The 20,813-nt window shown below is 46.4% G+C and overlaps 1 long non-coding RNA gene across 1 annotated transcript in view; it reads left to right on the top strand.

The window, feature by feature from the left end:
- LOC310840244 overlaps positions 1–19,220 on the top strand; it is a 51,692-nt gene extending 32,472 nt beyond the window's left edge. The window contains exon 2 of the long non-coding RNA XR_014561865.1: positions 19,103–19,220. This is a non-coding gene — a long non-coding RNA (uncharacterized lncRNA). The remainder of the gene's footprint in view (positions 1–19,102) is intronic.
- Positions 19,221–20,813: the final 1,593 nt, after the last annotated feature.

Genomic DNA, 20,813 nt, shown 5'->3' with positions numbered 1-20,813 from the left:
TGAGTCCTCATTTGTTCAGGAATGTCACAACAGTCTTTATTACAAATTCACCATATTTGTAAGGTACACAGGTAAATCGGTCCCATATGTGTTTAAGTGAAGTCTGCCTTTTCAACAGAAGTGTTTTATTCATGCATGTTTGCAGAGATACTTCCAAGCATTCTGCTTGAGTTGTTGCAGTTGTGATGCTGGACTGGAGAGAGGGCAGAGGAAGGGAGGTTGCTGTTGCTTCTCTTCTTTTTCATTCATCATTTTCACTGTAGCAATCGATGGTGCAGCTCTTCAGCTGGTGGAAACTGGTGTAGCTCTCCGAAAGATTGGTAAAGGTAAAGGGACCCCTGACCATTAGGTCCAGTCGTGACCGACTCTGGGGTTGCATGCTCATCTCGCTTTATTGGCCAAGGGAGCCAGCATACAGCTTCCGGGTCATGTAGCCAGCATGACTAAGCCACTTCTGGCGAACCAGAGCAGCACACAGAAACGCCATTTACCTTCTCGCCAGAGCAGTCCCTATTTATCTACTTGCACTTTGACGTGCTTTTGAACTGCTAGGTTGGCAGGAGCAGGGACCAAGCAATGGGAGCTCACCCCGTCACGGGGATTCGAACTGCCGACCTTCTGATCGGCAAGTCCTAGGCTCTGTGGTTTAACCCACAGCGCCACCCACGTCCCCCAAGTTTAGTAACAGGGGCTTTAACGTTACACAATATCAAAAACATTGCCATGTGTCATTCTAATGGTCTGTGCCGTGCAGTGCTGTTTTCTAACAATCAACATCTAGATTTCTCAGGTAGGGCCCAAGCAGGGCATACATCCTTCTCCTTCGTCAAACACTGCCATCAGGTGATCAGTGATATACTGCCTGTCTCTGCAAATGGAGGTGGTGCTTTTGGCTATCACATTCATAAAAAGGTTAAGGATCCTTGACAGTTAAGTCCAGTCACGAACGACTCTGGAGTTGCGGCGCTCATCTTGCTTTAGTGGCTGAGGAAGCCGGTGTTTGTCCGCAGGCAGCTTCCAGGTCATGTGGCCAGCATGACTAAGCCACTTCTGGTGAACCAGAGCAGCACACGGAAATGCCGTTTACCATCCCACCAGAGCGGTACCTATTTATCTACTTGCACTTTGATGTGCTTTCGAACTACTAGGTTGGCAGGAGCTAGGGCCGAGAAACGGGAGCTCACCCTGTCGCGGGGATTCAAACCGCTGACCTTCCGATCAGCAAGCCCAAGAGGCTCAGTGGTTTAGACCACAGCACCACCCACCTCCCACATTCATACACCTGTGTTATTTATGCACTCACCTAATCCTCTTCATCAAAAGCCTTTTTTCCACTAGTGCATTGCAGACATACTGCTTCAGTGTGTTAAAAGGTGCTCTCTCTAGGCTTGGTACAGAGAATTGGCACTGAAATTCTGCATAAAGTGAAATCATAGGTAACTTTTACGGTTTCCTTCAATAAAAATTGGATTATTTTTTTTAGTAGAACTTTAAAGGAGGAGCATCCCACACATCAGTCAGCATCTTGACCCTTGATAGTCTAAAGGATCGTTATACTGTTCTTTGTCTTTGTTAAGATACTTTGAAATGTTCAGAAAACAGAAAATGGAAGTGCCTCAGACTTCCTGCTTTTTTACCAACCTTTTCTGTAATGTCCAAAGTCGAACTTTTTGTGGCTTTGGGGATTGCAGGGGACTTATACTACCTGCTTCTAGCATACTACTTGACTATAAAAATGCCAGAAATCTCAAGTGGTGTTTTTCTACAAAAGAAGCTTGCTTTGTTTTTGTAAAAAGGAAACTCACCCTGCAAAAATTCCCTCACTCTGAGAAATAAGAGTGCAAAACAATAACATCTTCTGGCAATTATGAATTCCATCATTTCATGTTGCATACATCACAATCTCCACCTTGCCAAACCTGTATTTGTAAATTGCAATCCTTGGCAATTATGGACTTAGCATATATGTAATTTATGTGCATGATTGCAGGCAAGGGTATGTGCCATCCCAGTCATTCTCTTTGGGTAAAATCCCAACATCTTTCCCAAGAGTTCAGGATAGATTTGCTTGCCCCAAATAGCTTTACAGTCTGTATTAGGTAGGAAAGGATGCGGGTAGCGCTGTGGTCTAAACCACTGAGCTTAGGGCTTGCTGATCAGAAGGTCGGTGGTTCAAATCCCCGCAACAGGGTGAACTCCCATTGCTCGGACCCAGCTCCTGCCAACCTAGGAGTTTGAAAGCACGCCAGTGCAAGTAGATAAATAGGTACTGCTGTGGCGGGAAGGTAAACGGTGTTTCCGTGCACTCTAGTTTCTGTCACGGTGTCCCACTGCACCAGAAGCTGGCCACATGACCTGGAAAGCTGTCTGTGGACAAACGCCGGCATCCTTGGCCTGAAAGTGAGATGAGCGCCACAACCCCATAAATGTCTTTGACTGGACTTAACTGTCTAGGGGTCCTTTACCTTTTACCTAGACAAAGTAGGGATGGGTCAGGAGAAGAGGTTAGCATGAGAAAGAGTTTCAGTGATGTAGAGAATCCAGTGGTCCAGCATAGCTGCTTTCGACTTCAGGGCATCTTGTGGTATGGGTTGCATTTAATGTTCTTTCAAGACTGAAGGATTCTGGGATTCAGAAGAAGGAGGAAGAAAGACAGTGTTTGGGACCAGGGAGAGGAGACGGTGGAGGAAGATTGGAAGAAATTTAAAGACTATTTACAGAAGTATTGTAAGATTAATGAATGTTAGAATGATGTTGGAATGAATTTATGTGATTCTAGCAGAAATGTAACAAAGATTTAAGAAAAATAGACTGTTAATTGGTGAAAGGAGGGAAAGTAAACTTATATTAATATCAAGATAAATTCTAAGGACAAAAATTTGAAAAGAGGGAAAGGATTTGCTGAAATGATTATTGACTTAGAATACAAGAAAGGGAGGTGTGAGGAGGTCAGGGAAATAAGCTAATGAAAGGAAAGTAATGGGAAGATTTGTTGTACTTTTTTTTCTTGATTCTCCTTTTTGCTTAATGGATTTTAATTTTCTGTTTTTTCTATTGATTTTTCTTTTTTCTTTTTAGTATTTTTACTTGTCTATTAAATATATATATATATTTGCCCCTCTTCCACCTTGCCTCACACCATAAGACATTTTTCTTAAAAACACATACATCATAAAATAACAAATTTTGTAATTAAAATTAAACAAAACAAAAATTAAGCAAACAAAAATAGCCATACATGAGTCAAGATAAATAAATAAAACACCGACTTAAACTGTCCGGGCAAAGGAAACATTTTTTACCTAGCACTAAATAAGAATGGCATCAGGTCTGACTCCCTGTGAAGGGAATCTCACAAATGAAGCAGGACAGCTGAGAAGGCCTCATCTCCCCTTAAAGGTAAAGGTAAAGGTAAAGGTAAAGGGACCCCTGACCATTAGGTCCACTCGTGACCGACTCTCGAGTTGCGGCTCTCATCTCGCTTTATTGGCCGAGAGAGCCGGCGTACAGTTTCCGGGTCATGTGGCCAGCATGACTAAGCTGCTTCTGGCGAACCAGAGCAGTGCACGGAAATGCTATTTACCTTCCCGCCGGAGCGGTCCCTATTTATCTACTTGTACTTCGACGTGCTTTTGAACTGCTAGGTGGGCAGGAGCAGGGACTGAGCAATGGGAGCTCACCCCCTTGTGGGGATTCGAACTGCCAACCTTCTGATCGGCAAGCCCTAGGTTTTGTGGTTTAACCCACAGCACCACCCGCTTCCCTCATCTCCCCTTACCACTTGCCTAATGCCAGACTGCAAAGGTCAAGGAGAGCTTGTCTTCTGAGAACAATCCCAATGACCGGACAGGATTGTGATGGAGCAAACAGCCATGTAGATACCTTGCTCCCAAGCCACATTCTCATTGTTGATAAGCTGAGGTCACTTTTGCAACAACACCAATACAGGACCATCAGGAAAGTATTATTTAGTCATCAATTTGAAGGGCTGTCAGAGGACTATCCATTGTTTGAAGGGTTGTCTAATCTTAAGTCCACTTTAAAGGTAAAGACCCATAAGAAGGGGGAACAGGGGCCTCGAAGTTGCCCATCAACAGTTAGTTAGCAAGTGGGCAGCAGGCTGAGTAGACACACACAGGTCACCTGTTCATAGTCTTCCCCACTATGGTGAGACATGCTGTATTTCTACTCCCCCTAATTTGCATGCAAACTTTCAAGCAACTCAGTATCCTCTTTTGTGATGTGTGAGTGGATACCCTACAAGAGTAAAAAGGTAAAGGTAAAGGTACCCCTGCCCGTACGGGCCAGTCTTGACAGACTCTGGGGTTGTGCGCCCATCTCACTTAAGAGGCCGGGGGCCAGCGCTGTCCGGAGACACTTCCGGGTCACGTGGCCAGCGTGACATCGCTGCTCTGGCGAGCCAGAACCGCACACGGAAACGCTGTTTACCTTCCCGCTGGTAAGCGGTCCCTATTTATCTACTTGCACCCGGAGGTGCTTTCGAACTGCTAGGTTGGCAGGCGCTGGGACCGAGCAGCGGGAGCGCACCCCGCCGCAGGGATTCGAACCGCCGACCTTTCGATCGGCAAGTCCTAGGCGCTGAGGCTTTAACCCACAGCGCCACCTGCGTCCCCTACAAGAAATGTAGCCCAAATGCCCCAAATCTTGTCCAGATAAGGAGGCAGGATGACACAGATGAGGATATGAGGAGTTGCAGGAGAGGTAGGCAGCAAATACATTTTTGGCTTGCTTACCTCCAAGTGACAATTTTCAAAAGAAATGTTAGAATGGACCTACGTGGTGCCATGGGCAGTGGTACCTGAGCAGAAGTCTTTGGTCAACCAAATAAGCACAAAGTGCCAGGATAATAGCATGTATGCCATTCCTTGTCTGAATGAACACATGCAAAAGTGTCATGGACCAGAAATAGATGGAGCTTTCCATCTGTAATTGTTACCTCTCCCTTGAGTGGTTGAAAGTTCCAGGAGTGTTCTCTTATGGGCAGTGGCATAGCGTGGGTAGCCAGCACCCAGATTCACGTGGAGGGGAGAGGGAGGGAGGGAGGGAGGGAGGGAGTACACATGCACAGTCAACTGCTTAATGGTGTCTGCATCACCCAGGAGATCACAGCTGCGGAGATAAGAAAAGAAGAGTAATTCTGTTGTCTGGAGAGGTCATTTCCTGGTTTGCATGGAGAAGCCGTTTTCAATGGAGCCCAGTGACAGAACCATGCCGCTGTATTGAGGCAGCACTGGGTGTTGAAATTTTGTACCCCTAACAAGAGCCCCTGGGCTCCTCCAATGCTACACCACTGCTTATAGGACTTAATTCCTTGCAGCGAATGAGAGCACTAGAGACTTATGGTTCCTTTGTAATATCTGCGGAAAGTTGATCAATCAAAAAAGCTTATGTTATAACTTTTTTTAAAAAGGGAGCATGCATTTTTTAAGGGAGTATGTGTTTTTAAAAGGCATGGGCATGGTACCACCTTGCTGTATTGAAGAGCCTCCTTTGCTTATGCGTAAGCAAGCAGAGTATTTTGGGAGCATATTATTTTCAAAAAGCACCAGCGTGAGCTCTGCAGACCTCACCCTTGGGTTGTTTCATGTTGAACTAGCCTGAGCTGAACTCCCAGCTCTCTCGTCTGACTTATTGTCTATGTAAATTCAAGCTGCTTCCAGCTGTCTCACTGGGTCCTCTCTAATATCTGGCGGGCGTGTTATTACAAAGGCTGGAGAGAAAGTGGAAGGACCATTGTTTACCATCAGCTACAGGGTTTTGCAATAACATTGTTGTTGTTGTTTAGTCATTTAGTCGTGTCCAGGTTTGTCATTGCTTTCCTCCCAAGAAGCATAATAATAATAATAATAATAATAATAATAATAATAATAATAATAATAATTTATTATTTATACCCCGCCCATCTGGCTGAGTTTCCCCAGCCACTCTGGGCGGCTCCCAATCAGTGTTAAAAACAGTACAGCATTACATATTAAAAACTTCCCTGAACAGCGCTGCCTTAAGATGTCTTCTGAACGTCAGGTAATTCTTTATCTCTTTGACATCTGATGGGAGGGCGTTCCACAGGGCGGGCGCCACTACCGAGAAGGCCCTCTGTCTGGTTCCCTGTAGCCTCACTTCCCTGTAGCCTCACTTCCCTGTAGCCTCACTTCTGGTTCCCTGTAGCCTCACTGAGGGAACCGCCAGAAGGCCCTCGGCGCTGGACCTCAGTGTCCGGACTGAACGATGGGGGTGGAGACGCTCCTTCAGGTATACAGGACCGAGGCCGTTTAGGGCTTTAAAGGTCAGCACCAACACTTTGAATCGTACTCGGAAACGTACTGGGAGCCAGTGCAGATCTCTCAGAACCGGTGTTATGTGGTCCCGGCGGCCACTCCCAGTCACCAGTCTAGCTGCCGCATTCTGCATTCTAGCAGGCGTCTTTTAATTTCGTGACACCATCTGCAGTGATCATGGAACCCAAGAAAGTAAAATCTCTCACTGCCTCCATTTCTATTTGCCAGGAGGTGATGGGACCAGTGGCCATGATCTTCGTTTTTTTGATGTTGAGCTTCAGACCATATTTTGCGCTCTCCTCTTTCACCCTCATTAAAAGGTTCTTTAATTCCTCCTCACTTTCTGCCATCAAGGCTGTGTCATCTGCATATCTGATAAGCTAATTCACAATAATCTGGAAAACCAAACCCATAACAGTGTATTTGTGACAAGGCTTGCTCCCAAGGAGATGAAGAGTTGTAAAGAACCATAAGGGTCATTCCTGCAATGCAGGAATCTTGTTGTCTGACGCGGGGCTCGAACCCTTGACCCTGGGATTAAGAGTCTCATGCTTTACCAACTGAGGGTTTTGCCACCTCAACTACTGCTACAGAAGCCTAAGAGGAGGCTGATTATGTAATTAAAGAAGACTTTTGTTCTTATTCTACAGTGAAGGGAAACAACTGATCCCAGGTCAAACAAGTGGAGCTGTAAACAGAGACCAGATCTTCTGGTTTGTTGCATTCCAGAGCCTCTCCCGCTGTACCACACACTGTGTTTGTTATGTCCCTACAATACCTGGGAAAACATTCTGAGATCCAAACGCCTCTGCATCCACCCATTTGCACAGGAAAATCCACAGTGGAAACTTGCAGCACCCAAATGGCTGTGCTTCCAACTCCAAGGAAAAGAAACAAGGACACTCCTATAAAATAAAAATGAACACTGGGTCAATAAGAGCAGCATGGGGGCCGGGTATGGCACAGACCTGGGTGCACCATTCCCACATTTGGAGTTTACTTTGGAGGAAAGGGTAGTACAATCTTCTGATATTTCTCTAATTGGGTATTTACAGATCAAGAAGATATTAAAGGGAGTGCTGGGGCAAGCACAAAGGCAACACTATCATCATGGGTCCTCTTGGTCCTTGAAATGCAAAAATACTGGCTCGAGTGCACAGGAGAGAGATTCCTGGGGTGACTGCATTCTGTTCTGTTTCCTTATTCTGTCAAAGTGATAACCAACAAAGGAGCGGTTGCCTAGAGTTCTGGCTCAAAACCCCTTGATCCCTCCTGTCAAGGGTTGTATTCAGTGCTAATCCTACTCAGGGTAGACCTGGTCAAGTTAATAGACATGGCTAATCCATGTCTATTGGGTCCATTAATTTCAATAGGTCTACTCTAAACTGACGTGGGTGGCACTGTGGGTTAAACCACTGTGGGTCCATTAATTTCAATAGGTCTACTCTAAACAGACAGACGTGGGTGGCACTGTGGGTTAAACCACAGAGCCTAGGACTTGCCGATTAGAAGGTCAGGGGTTCGAATCCCCACAACAGGGTGAGCTCCCGTTGCTCGGTCCCAGCTCCTGCCAACCTAGCAGTTCGAAAGCACAAAGTGCAAGTAGATAAATAGGTACTGATCCAGCGGGAAGGTAAATGGCGTTTCCGTGCGCTGCTCTGGTTCGCCAGAAGTTGCTTAGTCATGCTGGCCACATGACCTGGAAGCTGTACGCTGGCTCCCTTGGCCAATGAAGTGGGATGAGTGCCGCAACCCCATAGTCGGTCACGACTGGACCTAATGGTCAGGGGTCCCTTTACCTTTACCTTACTCTGAACAGAATTTAATAGGCTGCAACCCTCGATGTTTTTGCAAACAGAAAAGGATTGTGGAGAAAACATGGATGATGGAATTGTGTGGGGAAACACATTGTTCCTGTCTGCATATTGTACTGAACTGAAATGAGAGATGAAGGGATTTCCCCAATTTCATTCCTTTATTATTCTCTGGGTTTGCTCTGCCCGACAATTCTTGCCTCTAATTAGGAGACTTTCTGAAATTAATTCTGGCATGGCAGCGCGCACACAGGGGTGGCTTTTGAACCTTAAAATCTGGAATTTCCATCATCCATGTTTTAGCTAAGCACATTAATGAAGCGGGATCTCAGACGGCTAGAGCGAGTATGGCGACGGACTCGTGACGGAGCCTCAAGAACATCTTATAGGACGCTTATGAAAGCCTATGAGATGGCTATGAAAGCTGCTAAGAAATCTTACTTTGCAGCTTCCATTGCATCCGCTAGCTCTCACCCGGCACAACTTTTTAAAATAATTAGGTCAATAACGTCCTTAGGAGGACAACCAAATTTAAGCACAAATTCGACCCACAGCTGTGAGGCATTCGCGAGTTTTTTTGCGGAGCAAGTCCTGTTGCTCTGCCGTGACCTCCCTGCCAATTTAGATACAGTGACTGAACTGGAGGCCCCTCGACTGACTTCAGGTCCAGTGTTGGACCATTTCGATCGGATACTCCCTACTGATGTGGATAGATTCCTCCAAGTTGGTAGGCCCACCACCTGCCTCCTTGATCCGTGCCCGTCTTGGCTGATTAGGGAGTGTCCAGATGTTGTGCGGACCCCCCTGGTTGAAATTATCAATTTGTCCCTTGACACGGGGACATTCCCAGGGGAATTGAAGGAAGCAGTGGTGTGTCCACTCTTAAAAAAAACTTCATTAGATCCCTTAGACCTATCCAATTACCGCCCAGTTTCAAATCTTCCATACCTGGGTAAGGTAATTGAGAGAGCGGTTGCTGAACAGCTTGGTAGGTTTCTGGAGGAAACATCGGCATTAGATCCATTTCAGTCCCACCTGGTTTTGGGACGGAGACGGCTCTGGCTGCCCTAACAGATGATCTCCGTAGACAACTGGATCAAGGCGGGTCAGGACTGCTGATCCTTTTAGATTTGTCAGCAGCCTTTGACATGATCTTCTGGACCACCGCCTTGCAGACGTGGGGATACAGGGCATAGCCCGTAACTGGTTGTGCTCTTTTATCTCTGGTCGGGGACAGAGGGTGGCACTAGGGAGGGAAATGTCGTCGCGCCACTCCTTGGTGTGTGAAGTGCCGCAGGGAGCAATTCTCTCCCCGATGCTTTTTAACATCTTTATGCGCCCCCTTGCCCAGATTATCCGGAGCTATGGGCTGGGCTGTCACCAATATGCTGATGACACTCAGCTCTATCTGCTGATGGATGGCCACACTGACTCGGCCCCGAACACACTGACCAGATGCTTGGAAGCTGTGGCTGGATGGTTTCATGGGAGCCGATTGAAACTAAATCCTTCGAAGACAGAGGTCCTATGGCTAGGTCAGGATGGCATGGGGATGAGGGACCAACTCCCTTCTCTTGCGGGGGCCCAATTAGTGCCATTGCCTTCCGTTAAGAGTTTGGGTGTAATCCTTGATGCCTCCCTTTCCATGGAGGCGCAACAGCCAAGGCGACATTTTTCCACCTTCGCCGCATCAAGCAGTTGGTCCCTTACCTTTCCCACCCCGACCTGGCCACAGTGATCCATGCGACGGTCATCTCCAGGCTTGACTACTGTAATTCGCTCTATGTGGGGCTGCCCTTGAAGCTGTCCCAGAAACTCCAGCGGGTGCAGAATGCTGCAGCGAGGCTCCTCACGGGGTCTCTGCCATAGGAGCATATTCACCCAGTGCTTTTCAAGCTGCACTGGCTCCCGGTGGAGTACAGGGTCAGATTTAAGGTGCTGCTTTTGACCTTTAAAGCCCTTCACGGCCTAGGACCCTCGTACCTACGGGACCGCCTCTCCTGGTATGCCCCACGGAGAGCCTCAAGATCCATAAATAATAACACCCTAGTGGTCCCAGGCCCTAAAGAAGTTAGATTGGCTTCAAGCAGAGCCAGGGCCTTTTCAACTCTGGCTCCGGCCTGGTGGAACGCTCTGCCTCATGAGACCAGGGCCCTGCAGGATCTGATTTCTTTCCGCAGGGCCTGTAAGACAGAGTTGTTCCGCCTGGCCTTTGGCTTGGAGCCAATTTGATTCCCTCCCTCTCTCTCTCTCCCTCCCTCTCTCTCTCTCTCTTTTTTCCTCCTCTTTCTTTCTTTTCCTTCTCCTGCGATGAGGCTTCATTTTAATATTTTAATGTTCCATTATTTTAATGTTGTATTTTATTTTTGTTTTTAAGTTGTAATCATTCATCTTGTTTTTATTATTGCTTGTAAGCCGCTCTGAGCCCGGCCTTGGCTGGGGAGGGCGGGGTATAAATAAAAAATTATTATTATTATTATTATTATTATTATTATTATTATTATTATTAAAACTTGGCACAAAAACGAATCCTGATATATCACACGTGTAGCTGCACCAACATGCTTTGTGAAGTCCTTTGCTGATGTCATGTGCTCATGGGGGAACACTATTCTTCTTTGATCTCTCAGTGGTCTCTGAGGCCATTTGTGATGGCAGGGGTGTTAACTTGAATAAAATATAGGGGGGCAGGTAAGCCCCACCTTGCATAATTGATCACACAATGTGGTGCATGCACAGCATTTGAAAGGCAATGGTCCTCAACTTTGGAGGGCAGCCCCCTCAAATATTTTATGGGGGTCTGTGAAGGGACCATGACCCCTAGGAGTTAGACTTGTTGAGATGGACATTTGGGAATAATGTTTTACAATGGTTCCAATCCTATTTCTGGGGCCAGTGTCAGAGAATAACATTGTGAGGCTATCTTTTGGTCCCTTGGCAGTTCAGCTGGCAGGGTGGGAGGGCAGCAGGGTATTATCTTGTCCCCTAGCAAACTCATTACAGTGGTACCTCTAGATGCGAATGGGATCCGTTCTGGAACCCCATTCGCATCTAGAAGCAAACGTAACCCATGTCCATGCATCTGTGTGTGCGCGGGTCACATTTTGGTGCTTCTGCGCATGACATCATTTTGAGCGTCTGCGCATGTGCAAGTGACGAAACCCGGAAGTAACATGCTCCGTTACTTTCGGGTTGCCGCAGAGCGCAACTCGAACGCGCTTATCCCGAAGCACATTCAACCTGAGGTATGATTGTATTCAAGCGCGGATTCTTGTGTCACAAAATCCCACCATCCACTTCCGAGAGGGGAGATATCAGCAGGCTTGTGGGACCCCTAAGGTGTTTTAAGCAGCATTAAAAAAACCCCAACCTATTTAGAAAAAATCCTACATGCCAAACCCACCACCTCTACTACTCCAATAAGAATTAAGCATGCACACTTGACACACAGTGCTGACTGATTTTTTTTTTACTTAGGGAGAGCAGGCAGAGAACAGATAACCAGGAGGAGGGGGATGGAATGGAGTATCCTCATAGTTGTCAACATTTCCCTTTTCTTGTGAGGAATCCTATTCAGAATAAGGGAATTTCCCTTAAAAAAGGGGAAATGTTGACAGCTATGAGTATCCTGGAACTCTGATCAGGAGCAAGTCATATTGCATTGTTTTGTTTCAGGTCCCATTTGTATTTTTACAGATTCATTTGTCCTTTACAGATAAATGAAAGACGTTGGTACTAGAGACTAGACATTTTTCCTGCTTGCGAGGGAGGGAAACCTCCTCAGAGATGGTCAAAGTAGAATGACAACACTATACCACATATACAATATTATTGTCTAACCATCTATGGTTCCTTTTCAAGCAAAGAAATCTCCATTTTGTTGCCCATCTCTGGATATGCTTCTGGGAGGGGAGTTTCCTCTGTGGACGTCATTAGCTTCTGTTTTCAGAATTTGCTGCACAGGTAATGATGGTTTTCCTCTTAGTTGAGACATCAAGAGTCCCGGAGGCCTGTACATCCATATATTAGAATCAATTATCTCTAATTACTGCCCTTGCTATCTTAATAATAACCACACACACAGAGTTTCCTTCTCTGCCATAGTTCACCTTGTGTGGAGGAATATCACACCCACCTTGTCCAGGGAGAAATGTCATTCCTGTGAAGAATCCTGCAGGGATCCACCTGGATAATCTCACAAATTGCCCTGGATAGACACCAGACCAGATTTTCCCCATGACACATAATTAGCTAATAGACTTCTGCAATGAATATGGAGATAATGACCATGATCTCAAGTGGTTAGAAAAGAGTTTGAGAAACTTGCAGAAGACAGGGCTATCATCAACAACTATCCCTAATAGTTAATGTAATATCTTTATTTATAAGCAGTATTCCAGTGAATGCCAGATTCCAGGGGCAAAAAGTGAAGGAGAGGCATCATGGTATGCATGTGACCCTTCCCATGTGATGTTGCTGGCCAGGAATGAAAACAGAAAGATTTGTACAACCTTTGGTCTAATGCATCAGGGCTGTTTTTGTTTTTGTTTTTATCCTGGGGTTTCCAGTGTGGTGTTCATGGTGTTCACAATGCACCCTTGCACCCACAAGGCCTCTCACACCTTTGTATCAGGCATTGAGGGTGGTCACCTTTATTGAAGAAGGAAGCTGGAACAGTGATGCTCTTCTCAACCTCCTCTTTCAGCTCTGTGGGTTTCTCAAGGCTCAGATTGGCACTTGAGAAGCTGCCAGGCGGGGGGGGGGGGGGGGCGACTTGGAAGAGAGAATGAAATGCCAGAGAAAGAAAGAAGAAGAAGAAAAAGAGTTTGGATTTGATATCCCGTTAAACCCTAAGGAGTTTCAAAGTGGCTAACATTCTCCCCTCAGCCTGCCCCCTTCTGGAGTCTTTGCTGTCACTTTGGGAAAGGACGTTCCTGACACCCAGGCCCTTTGGAAAGGCAAATAATGACACGTGCTCTCTCTGTGTATGCATGCATGGACATATGTGTGCTTTGCCTATTGAGAATGGAGGGAAATTGACCCTGGAAAGGGATAAGAGGAGCATTCAGAGACATGGTGCCCAAAAGGTTGGAAACCCTAACTGCAGCACAGCACCCACTCAGCAGTATACTACCATCACTGTGAAGCTGGTTATATAGTCCACTGTGAGTCAACATCTTCTACTTAGGCCCTGCAGTCATTACTCCATAGCAGCAGCGCTCAGGTGTGATCTTCAGGCTCCCCTGCCATAGCATCAAGACACTGCAGCTCCACCTACAGACATCACAAAATTGAAGGGACAAAGTTTGCCACTAAACATAGCCAAGGAGATAGGCTCACCAGGGCCATAAATAGACAATGTTAGAATACTTGCACGTCACCTAGAGATCTGAAATTTGGTACGCGTATTGAACAAGAACCTGCAATGGCTAGGAAACAGTGCCTCTCTCCAAAATGGGAGACTCAAAATTCACCCCAAAATGTTTGTCACCTCTAGGTCCCTGTGAGACCTGAAAAGACTCTGCTTATTCAGAATGCAGAATTACAGCCTAAATAAATTATTTCTTACTTCAGCTTCATTCCTTTTTTAAAAAAAATAATATTTATTAACAGTTTAAAGATTACAAAAAGAAGAAAAAGAATTAAACAAGACAATACGATACATTACAAAAACAAAAACACTACATAAAACATTGAATTAACAAAACAAAACAAAACAATTAAAAACACATCCAATTTCTTTCCCATTCCTTTCCCATTCCCCTTTATTGCCTGTTTTTTATTCCATTATCTTTTTTCTTTTATTCCTTTTTAAAGCAAATCATTTTAGAAAGGATTCCCAAAACCTAAGACTGGCTGCTATCCAAGATAACTTATCTAACGTATTGTATTTTCCCCAGCAGTTTTCCCCAGCACTCTGGGGTCACATATCTGCTAGTCATCTTTGGCTCTTAAGTTCATTTAAAGTCTTGGCTTTCATTTCAAAAGGAAAACATTTGTGGTTATAGATGTGGAGGAAAGCTTGGAAACAGAGGAGCAGCATGTTTTAGCATTTCCGGGCATGTATTTCTTAACCACATCCAACATATCGTTTATCACTTTATGTACACAAGTTTGAATAGATATTTGGCAGGGTTTGTAAGTGTTCATGTGTCCACAGAATTTTGCCTGGAGAAGGCCCCCTGCCTGGTTCCCTGTAACCTCACTTCTCGCAGTGAGGTAGCTGGAGTTTCGGCTTCTGACAGTCGTTCGAAAACTGGAACACTCATTTCCAGTTTTTGATCGTTCAGGAGCCGAAACATACGAGTTTCAAGGCGTTCGGCTTCCGAGGTTCCACTGTATTGTGATGCAGCACCATGAATCCTCCAATGGGGGCTGTGCAATGACAGCCTTAGAGTTCTATGTACCGTGCAGTGGCGTAGCGTGGGGGGTGCAGGGGGGGCCGGCCGCACTGGGCGCAACATCTGGGGGTTAGGGTTAGGGGGCGCAAATCCACGGGTTAGGGGGCGCAGATTACTTGTCTTGCCCCGGGTGCTGACAACCCACGCTACGCCACTGGTACAGTGGTACCTCTGGTTATGAATGGGATCTGTTCTGGAGCCCCGTTCTCAACCTGAAAGGAACGCAACCCATGTCTGTGCACGCACGGGTCGTGATTTGCCACTTCTGCGCATGCGTGTGACGTCATTTTGCGCGTTTGCGCATGTGCGAGCGGTGAAACTCAGAAGTAACCCTTTCTGGGACTTTCGGGTCACCACAGAACACAACCTGAAAAGACGTAACCTGAACCGAACGTAACAAGAGGTATGACTGTGTATAAGAATGAAGCTTTTGCTAACTCCAGGGCAAAATCGGCAGTGAGCTGTGTCAAGCAGACACCAGCTTGGAAGTTGCAGGGCCAATAAGGCAATTTAAATAACGAGGGGAAGGCCATTCTCCCTCAGCCCACATCCTAACTTCTTTCATTGGCTCTGTGACCCCCAAACTAGAGTCATATTGGCTTAGTTCGCTGTCACTGTCATTTTGGGGTAAGATAATTTTAAAACCTAAAATGGTGGGCAGCCAGAGCATTCAGTTCCTCACATGTGACTCTTGCTGCACTGTGGTGGCGGCGTGGTATCTTTGGGGCAGTTAGGGGTAAAGTTGGCCTAAGATGGATGCTCTGGGTTGCATGCGCACTGCATCTTTACTCTCTAGTCTTGCCCTAGTGCTAAAGAAGGGAGAGACGGAGGGAGGTCATGCCTACACCACACATTTGCCTCAAAGTATCCTGGGAAGTAGAGTCTGTGAAGGATGTTGGAGACTGTAGTTCTGGGAGGTGTCTTCTAAGACCTCTCAGCATGCATAACAAACTACAGTTCCCAGAATTCTTTAGTGTTAGTCATGACTGTTAAAGTTCTATAAGAGTACTTTAAATGTATGTTGTGGGTGTGACAAAGGAAATAAATGGTTTCGAAAGAGATTGTGCCTATTTGGTATGACTCCTGCGTAGTGCTGCCTGAGTCATGAATGAAAATTGCATAGAACAGTCCTTTACAAAGTTTGGTGCCTTCAGGGAACATTTTCTACACCAACTGGTCTGCCATTAACCTTTCAGTGTCTGCTATTGAACCTGTCAGTGTTGCAGAGGATTCTGGGACATAGAATCATAGAATCATAGAGTTGGAAGAGACCACAAGGGCCATCGAGTCCAACCCCCTGCCAAGCAGGAAACACCATCAGAGCACTCCTGACATATGGTTGTCAAGCCTCTGCTTAAAGACCTCCAAAGAAGGAGACTCCACCACACTCCTGGGCAGCAAATTCCACTGTCGAACAGCTCTTACTGTCAGGAAGTTCTTCCTAATGTTTAGGTGGAATCTTCTTTCTTGTAGTTTGGAACCATTGCTCCGTGTCCGCTTCTCTGGAGCAGCAGAAAACAACCTTTCTCCCTCCTCTGTGTGACATCCTTTTATATATTTGAACATGGCTATCATATCACCCCTTAACCTCCTCTTCTCCAGGCTAAACATGCCCAGCTCCCTTAGCCGTTCCTCATAAGGCATCGTTTCCAGGCCTTTGACCATTTTGGTTGCCCTCCTCTGGACACGTTCCAGTTTGTCAGTGTCCTTCTTGAACTGTGGTGCCCAGAACTGGACACAGTACTCCAGGTGAGGTCTGACCAGAGCAGAATACAGTCTGACCAGAGCAGAATACTATTATTTCCCTTGATCTAGATGCTATACTCCTATTGATGCAGCCCAGAATTGCATTGGCTTTTTAGCTGCCGCGTCACACTGTTGGCTCATGTCCAGTTTGTGGTCAACCAAGACTCCTAGATCCTTTTCACATGTACTGCTCTCAAGCCAGGTGTCACCCATCTTGTATTTGTGCCTCCCATTTTTTTTGCCCAAGTGCAATACTTTACATTTCTCCCTGTTAAAATTCATCTTGTTTGTTTTGGCCCAGTTCTCTAATCTGTCAAGGTCATTTTGAAGTGTGATCCTGTCCTCTGGGGTGTTAGCCACCCCTCCCAGTTTGGTGTCATCTGCAAATTTGATCAGGATGCCCTTGAGTCCATCATCCAAGTCGTTGATAAAGATGTTGAATAAGACCGGGCCCAAGACAGAACCCTGTGGCACCCCACTAGTCACTCTTCTCCAGGATTAAGAGGAACCATTGATGAGCACCCTTTGGGTTCGGTCAGTCAGCCAGTTACAAATCCACTGAGTGGTAGCATAGTCAAGTCTGCATTTTACCAGCTTCTTTAGAAGAATATCATGGGGCACCTTGTCAAATGCCTTGCTGAAATCAAGGTAGGCTACATCCACTGCGTTCCCTTCATCTCCCAAGATTGTAATTCTGTCAAAAAACGAGATCAGGTTAGTCTGACATGACTTATTTTTCAGAAATCCATGGTGACTATTGGTGATCACAGCATTCCTTTCTAGGTGCTCACAGACTGTTTGCTTAATGATCTGCTCCAGAATCTTCCCTGGTATTGATGTCAGACTGACTGGGTGGTAATTATTTGGGTCCTCTCTTTTCCCCTTTTTTGAAAATAGGGACACACTCAGTGCATGCCTGGCACGGTCTAGGCATGTGGGGCTTCACAAGTGATCCATGTGAAGTGAAAGCAAGGGCTCAGGCACACGCTTTCCTCATTTCCATACCGTCCAACATTTCTCCAGTGAAAATAGGGACATCCCATTCCATAATGATAATTTTACTATTTATACCCTACACATCTGACTGGGTTGCCCCAGCTACTCTGGACAGCTTCCAGCACATATAAAAGCATACTAAAACATTAAACATTTTTTAAAAAACTTCCCTATACAGGTTTGCCTTCAGATGGCTCAGGGCCGGATAATTCCATACCCTCCAACATTTCTCCAATGAAAACAGGGACATCCTAAGGAAAAGTGGGACATTCCAGGATCAAATCAGAAACCAGGAAGGCTTCGCTAAATCAGAAATGTCCCTGGAAAATAGGGACATTTGGAGCGTCTGCATTTCAGAGGGATATGTCATCGTATGGAAAAGCTATCTATCTACAGATGATTATCTGCTATTACTGGGCTTCTCATTGAGGAACCCTGGACCTATGATAAGCTTTCAGAGTTCCCCTTAAGAGGTGTGGTTCTCAGACACAGGGATTTCTCTAGCTAAAGGCCTTGTTACTGGTTAATCACAGGAGTATCTTGGAGTGTTTGCTCATGTATGGCCAATAGAAAATCTCCAGTGACTTTCTGCCGTAAACCAAGGGCTAAGCAATATGCCTTGTTTTTACAAGGTTGTAAACTTTGAGCACTGTTGCAGATGACGCTTGGCTATTTCACCGTTGGACATTGATTTACTACCAACAGTTTTTGCTCAGGCACCTTCCTTTTTTTGTTCTCAACACCTTACACTGCCTTTCTTAGGGAAAACACAATACAACAAAGCAGGTGTGCAAAGAAGCTTAGGGATTTAGCGCATGCCAAAGGGCTACACCTACTGCCTAACCAGATTTTGCCCCCAGATAAAACTTCCGTTTTGCAGTGGAGCATAACAAAATTTGGGCTGTCTTGCACTGGGCTGTGTTAATGCAGAGATCTGCAGGGACCAGACTTCAGCTTGCATGCCTTGGTGTTTTCTTTACCCAAGGTTGTATTCCTGCTCCTGTTTTCTTCCATCATCTCCTCCCAGAACCTTATGTTCATGGAAGGAAGGTAAAGGTAAAGGTAAAGGTAAAGGACCCCTGGACAGTTAAGTCCAGTCAAAGGCGACTATGAGGTTGTGGAGCTCATCTCACTTTCAGGCTGAGGGAGCCGGCGATTGTCCACAGACAGCTTTCTGGGTCATGTGGCCAGCATGACTAAACCGCTTCTGGCACAACAGAACACAGTGACAGAAACCAGAGCAGCACACGGAAATACCGCTTACCTTCCTGCCGGAGTGGTACCTATTTATCTACTTGCACTGGCATACTTTCGAACTGCTAGGTTGGCAGGAGCTGGGACAGAGCAACAGGAGCTCACCCCGTCGTGGGGATTCGAAACGCTGACCTTCTGATTGGCAAGGCAGAGGCTCAGTGGTTTAGACCACAGCGCCACCCGTGTCCCTTAGAAGGAACTAGGACTATAGAGGCACCAGCGTAATTGGGGGAGATGTACGGGTGACTTGCAACGTCCCAATGTCATGAATGTGATATCAGGACACCAGGAGGAGCTCGGGGTGGAGCTGAACGTGACGGTCACATGGCTTAATGGCCAGCAACCATTGGAAGCATGCCAAGCTTGGCTCCGCACTATGGCTCTGTGCTTTTAGGACATTGGGGACCACTGGCCCCTATCCCCAAAATATGGGGGGGGGCAAAAGGACATGGTCCCTAGGAGACAGTGCTGCTGCTCGGTTATGTATGAAGATACTACACAGTGGGGGAAAGCACACCTTTGCAAATGACATTCAAAAAGCTGCTCCTTTAGCTTTGGCATCTTATCTAAGTAAGCATTACTCTCTGTCTTGCAGGAGGAAGAGGCCTACAAGGTCACATCTGTGGGGTGCCCTACCGCACAGTTGAGTTACCATGGCTTCTAAACAACACAGAGAAACATTGCTTCTGATAATGGCATTGGCCTGAGAGTTCCCAGGGCAAATTCCTGTCTGATTTTTTAACCTACCCAAGTGAGGCTGGCTTGATTTATGAGAGGAATGCATCGCTACCACATTCCACCTAAAGCAGGCACACACCAGCTTAACATGTCTCCAGATGGTCACTGTTTTGTGGGTGGGATTCAAGCATATACCGTATTTTTCGCTCTATAGGACACACTTTTCCCCCTCCAAAAATGAAGGGGAAATGTGTGTGCGTCCTATGGAGCGAGTGCAGGCTTTTGTTGAAGCTATCTGCAAGCCTTGGGAGCCCAGCGGGAGTTCCAAGGCTTGCGGACAGCAGCCTGCAGCCCGAAGCTGGGGGAGTGCAGCGCCGTGCACCCCGGGCTTTGGGCAGATATCCGCAATAAATTTATTTTCCTTTATTTCCCCCCCAAAAAACTAGGTGTGCCCTATGGTCTGGTGCACCCTATAGAACGAAAAATACGGTACCTGAAAGTTAGGTTTGCACAGTTAAAATAGATTATAGGGCTCATTGGAAAAGAGCTATTTTTGCGGTTTGGAATGTGACAGGGAAACGCATTGAAAAGTATGGAATAAACCAATTACAAGCAGGAAGGCTTGTGAATTTCTGTGCAAGCAAATTGGGATGAATACAGACAAATGCTCATTGTCATATAACCTCCCCAGAAACAAAGCAGAATGAATGCACAATAAAGACCAGGTATAATGTCATTTCCTCCTGCGTGATGGTCAAGTAAATCAAGATGGCTACTCAATAAACAGGTCATCTGGAGGCAGGGGCGGAGGAAGGGGGTGGGCTGCCCCCCGGGAGTCTTCACTGAGGGGGGCGGCATTTGGCGCGCCACTCTCCCGCGACTCCCAAGCTTACCCTGAGCCGTCTGGGGAAGGGGGGAGCTGCTCCACTTTGCCAGTGGCATCCCTCCCTCCCCCCTTGGTTTTGACAGCTCAGGGGAGGCTTGGGAGTCGCAGGCGGGTGGTGCGCCAAATGTCCGCCATCAGTGGCTCACTCCACCCCTGGCTGCAGGGCGCGCGCACCGCTCTGTGCACCTGAGCAGATATTCTGCACATGGGAGGGCACCTTCCATGTCCCACGCCCCTTAGGAGTGCACTCCTCCCCCCTTGGGAGCGCGCTCACCCTGGGCGGTGCAGACATATGCTCTGCCACTGTCTCTGTCTGGAGGGACCCTTACCAAGGCAAAGGCAAGCCATGAGAAGTATGTGTGGAAAAGTTGCAGCATTTGGGACTTCTTCATTTAGATAAAAGGTGTGTAAGAGGTGACATGATGATGGAAGTTTGTAGAAAGTAAATGGAGAAAAGTTTCTCTCACAACGCTAGAATTTGTGCACATCCCATCAAGTACAATGTTGGACGCTTCAGGACAAATAGAAAGCATGTCTTCATATAGCACATAGTTAAATTATTCACACACCCCCTACAAGGCGCACTGATGGCGCAAACTTGGGTGTCTTTTAGAGAGGATTAGACAAATTCATAGAAGATGATCAATAGCTACAAACCATGATGGCTATGCTCTGCTTCCATGGCTGGGGGCATTAATGCTTCTGAATCCTAGTTTATCGAAAATACAGGAGAGGAGAATTT

This window comes from Podarcis gaigeae (genome assembly GCF_964106915.1).
Source record: "Podarcis gaigeae genome assembly, chromosome: 2".
NCBI lineage: Eukaryota > Metazoa > Chordata > Lepidosauria > Squamata > Lacertidae > Podarcis > Podarcis gaigeae.
The sequence above is the reverse complement of the archived record's forward strand: the minus strand, read 5'-3'. Positions and strand labels throughout refer to the sequence as shown.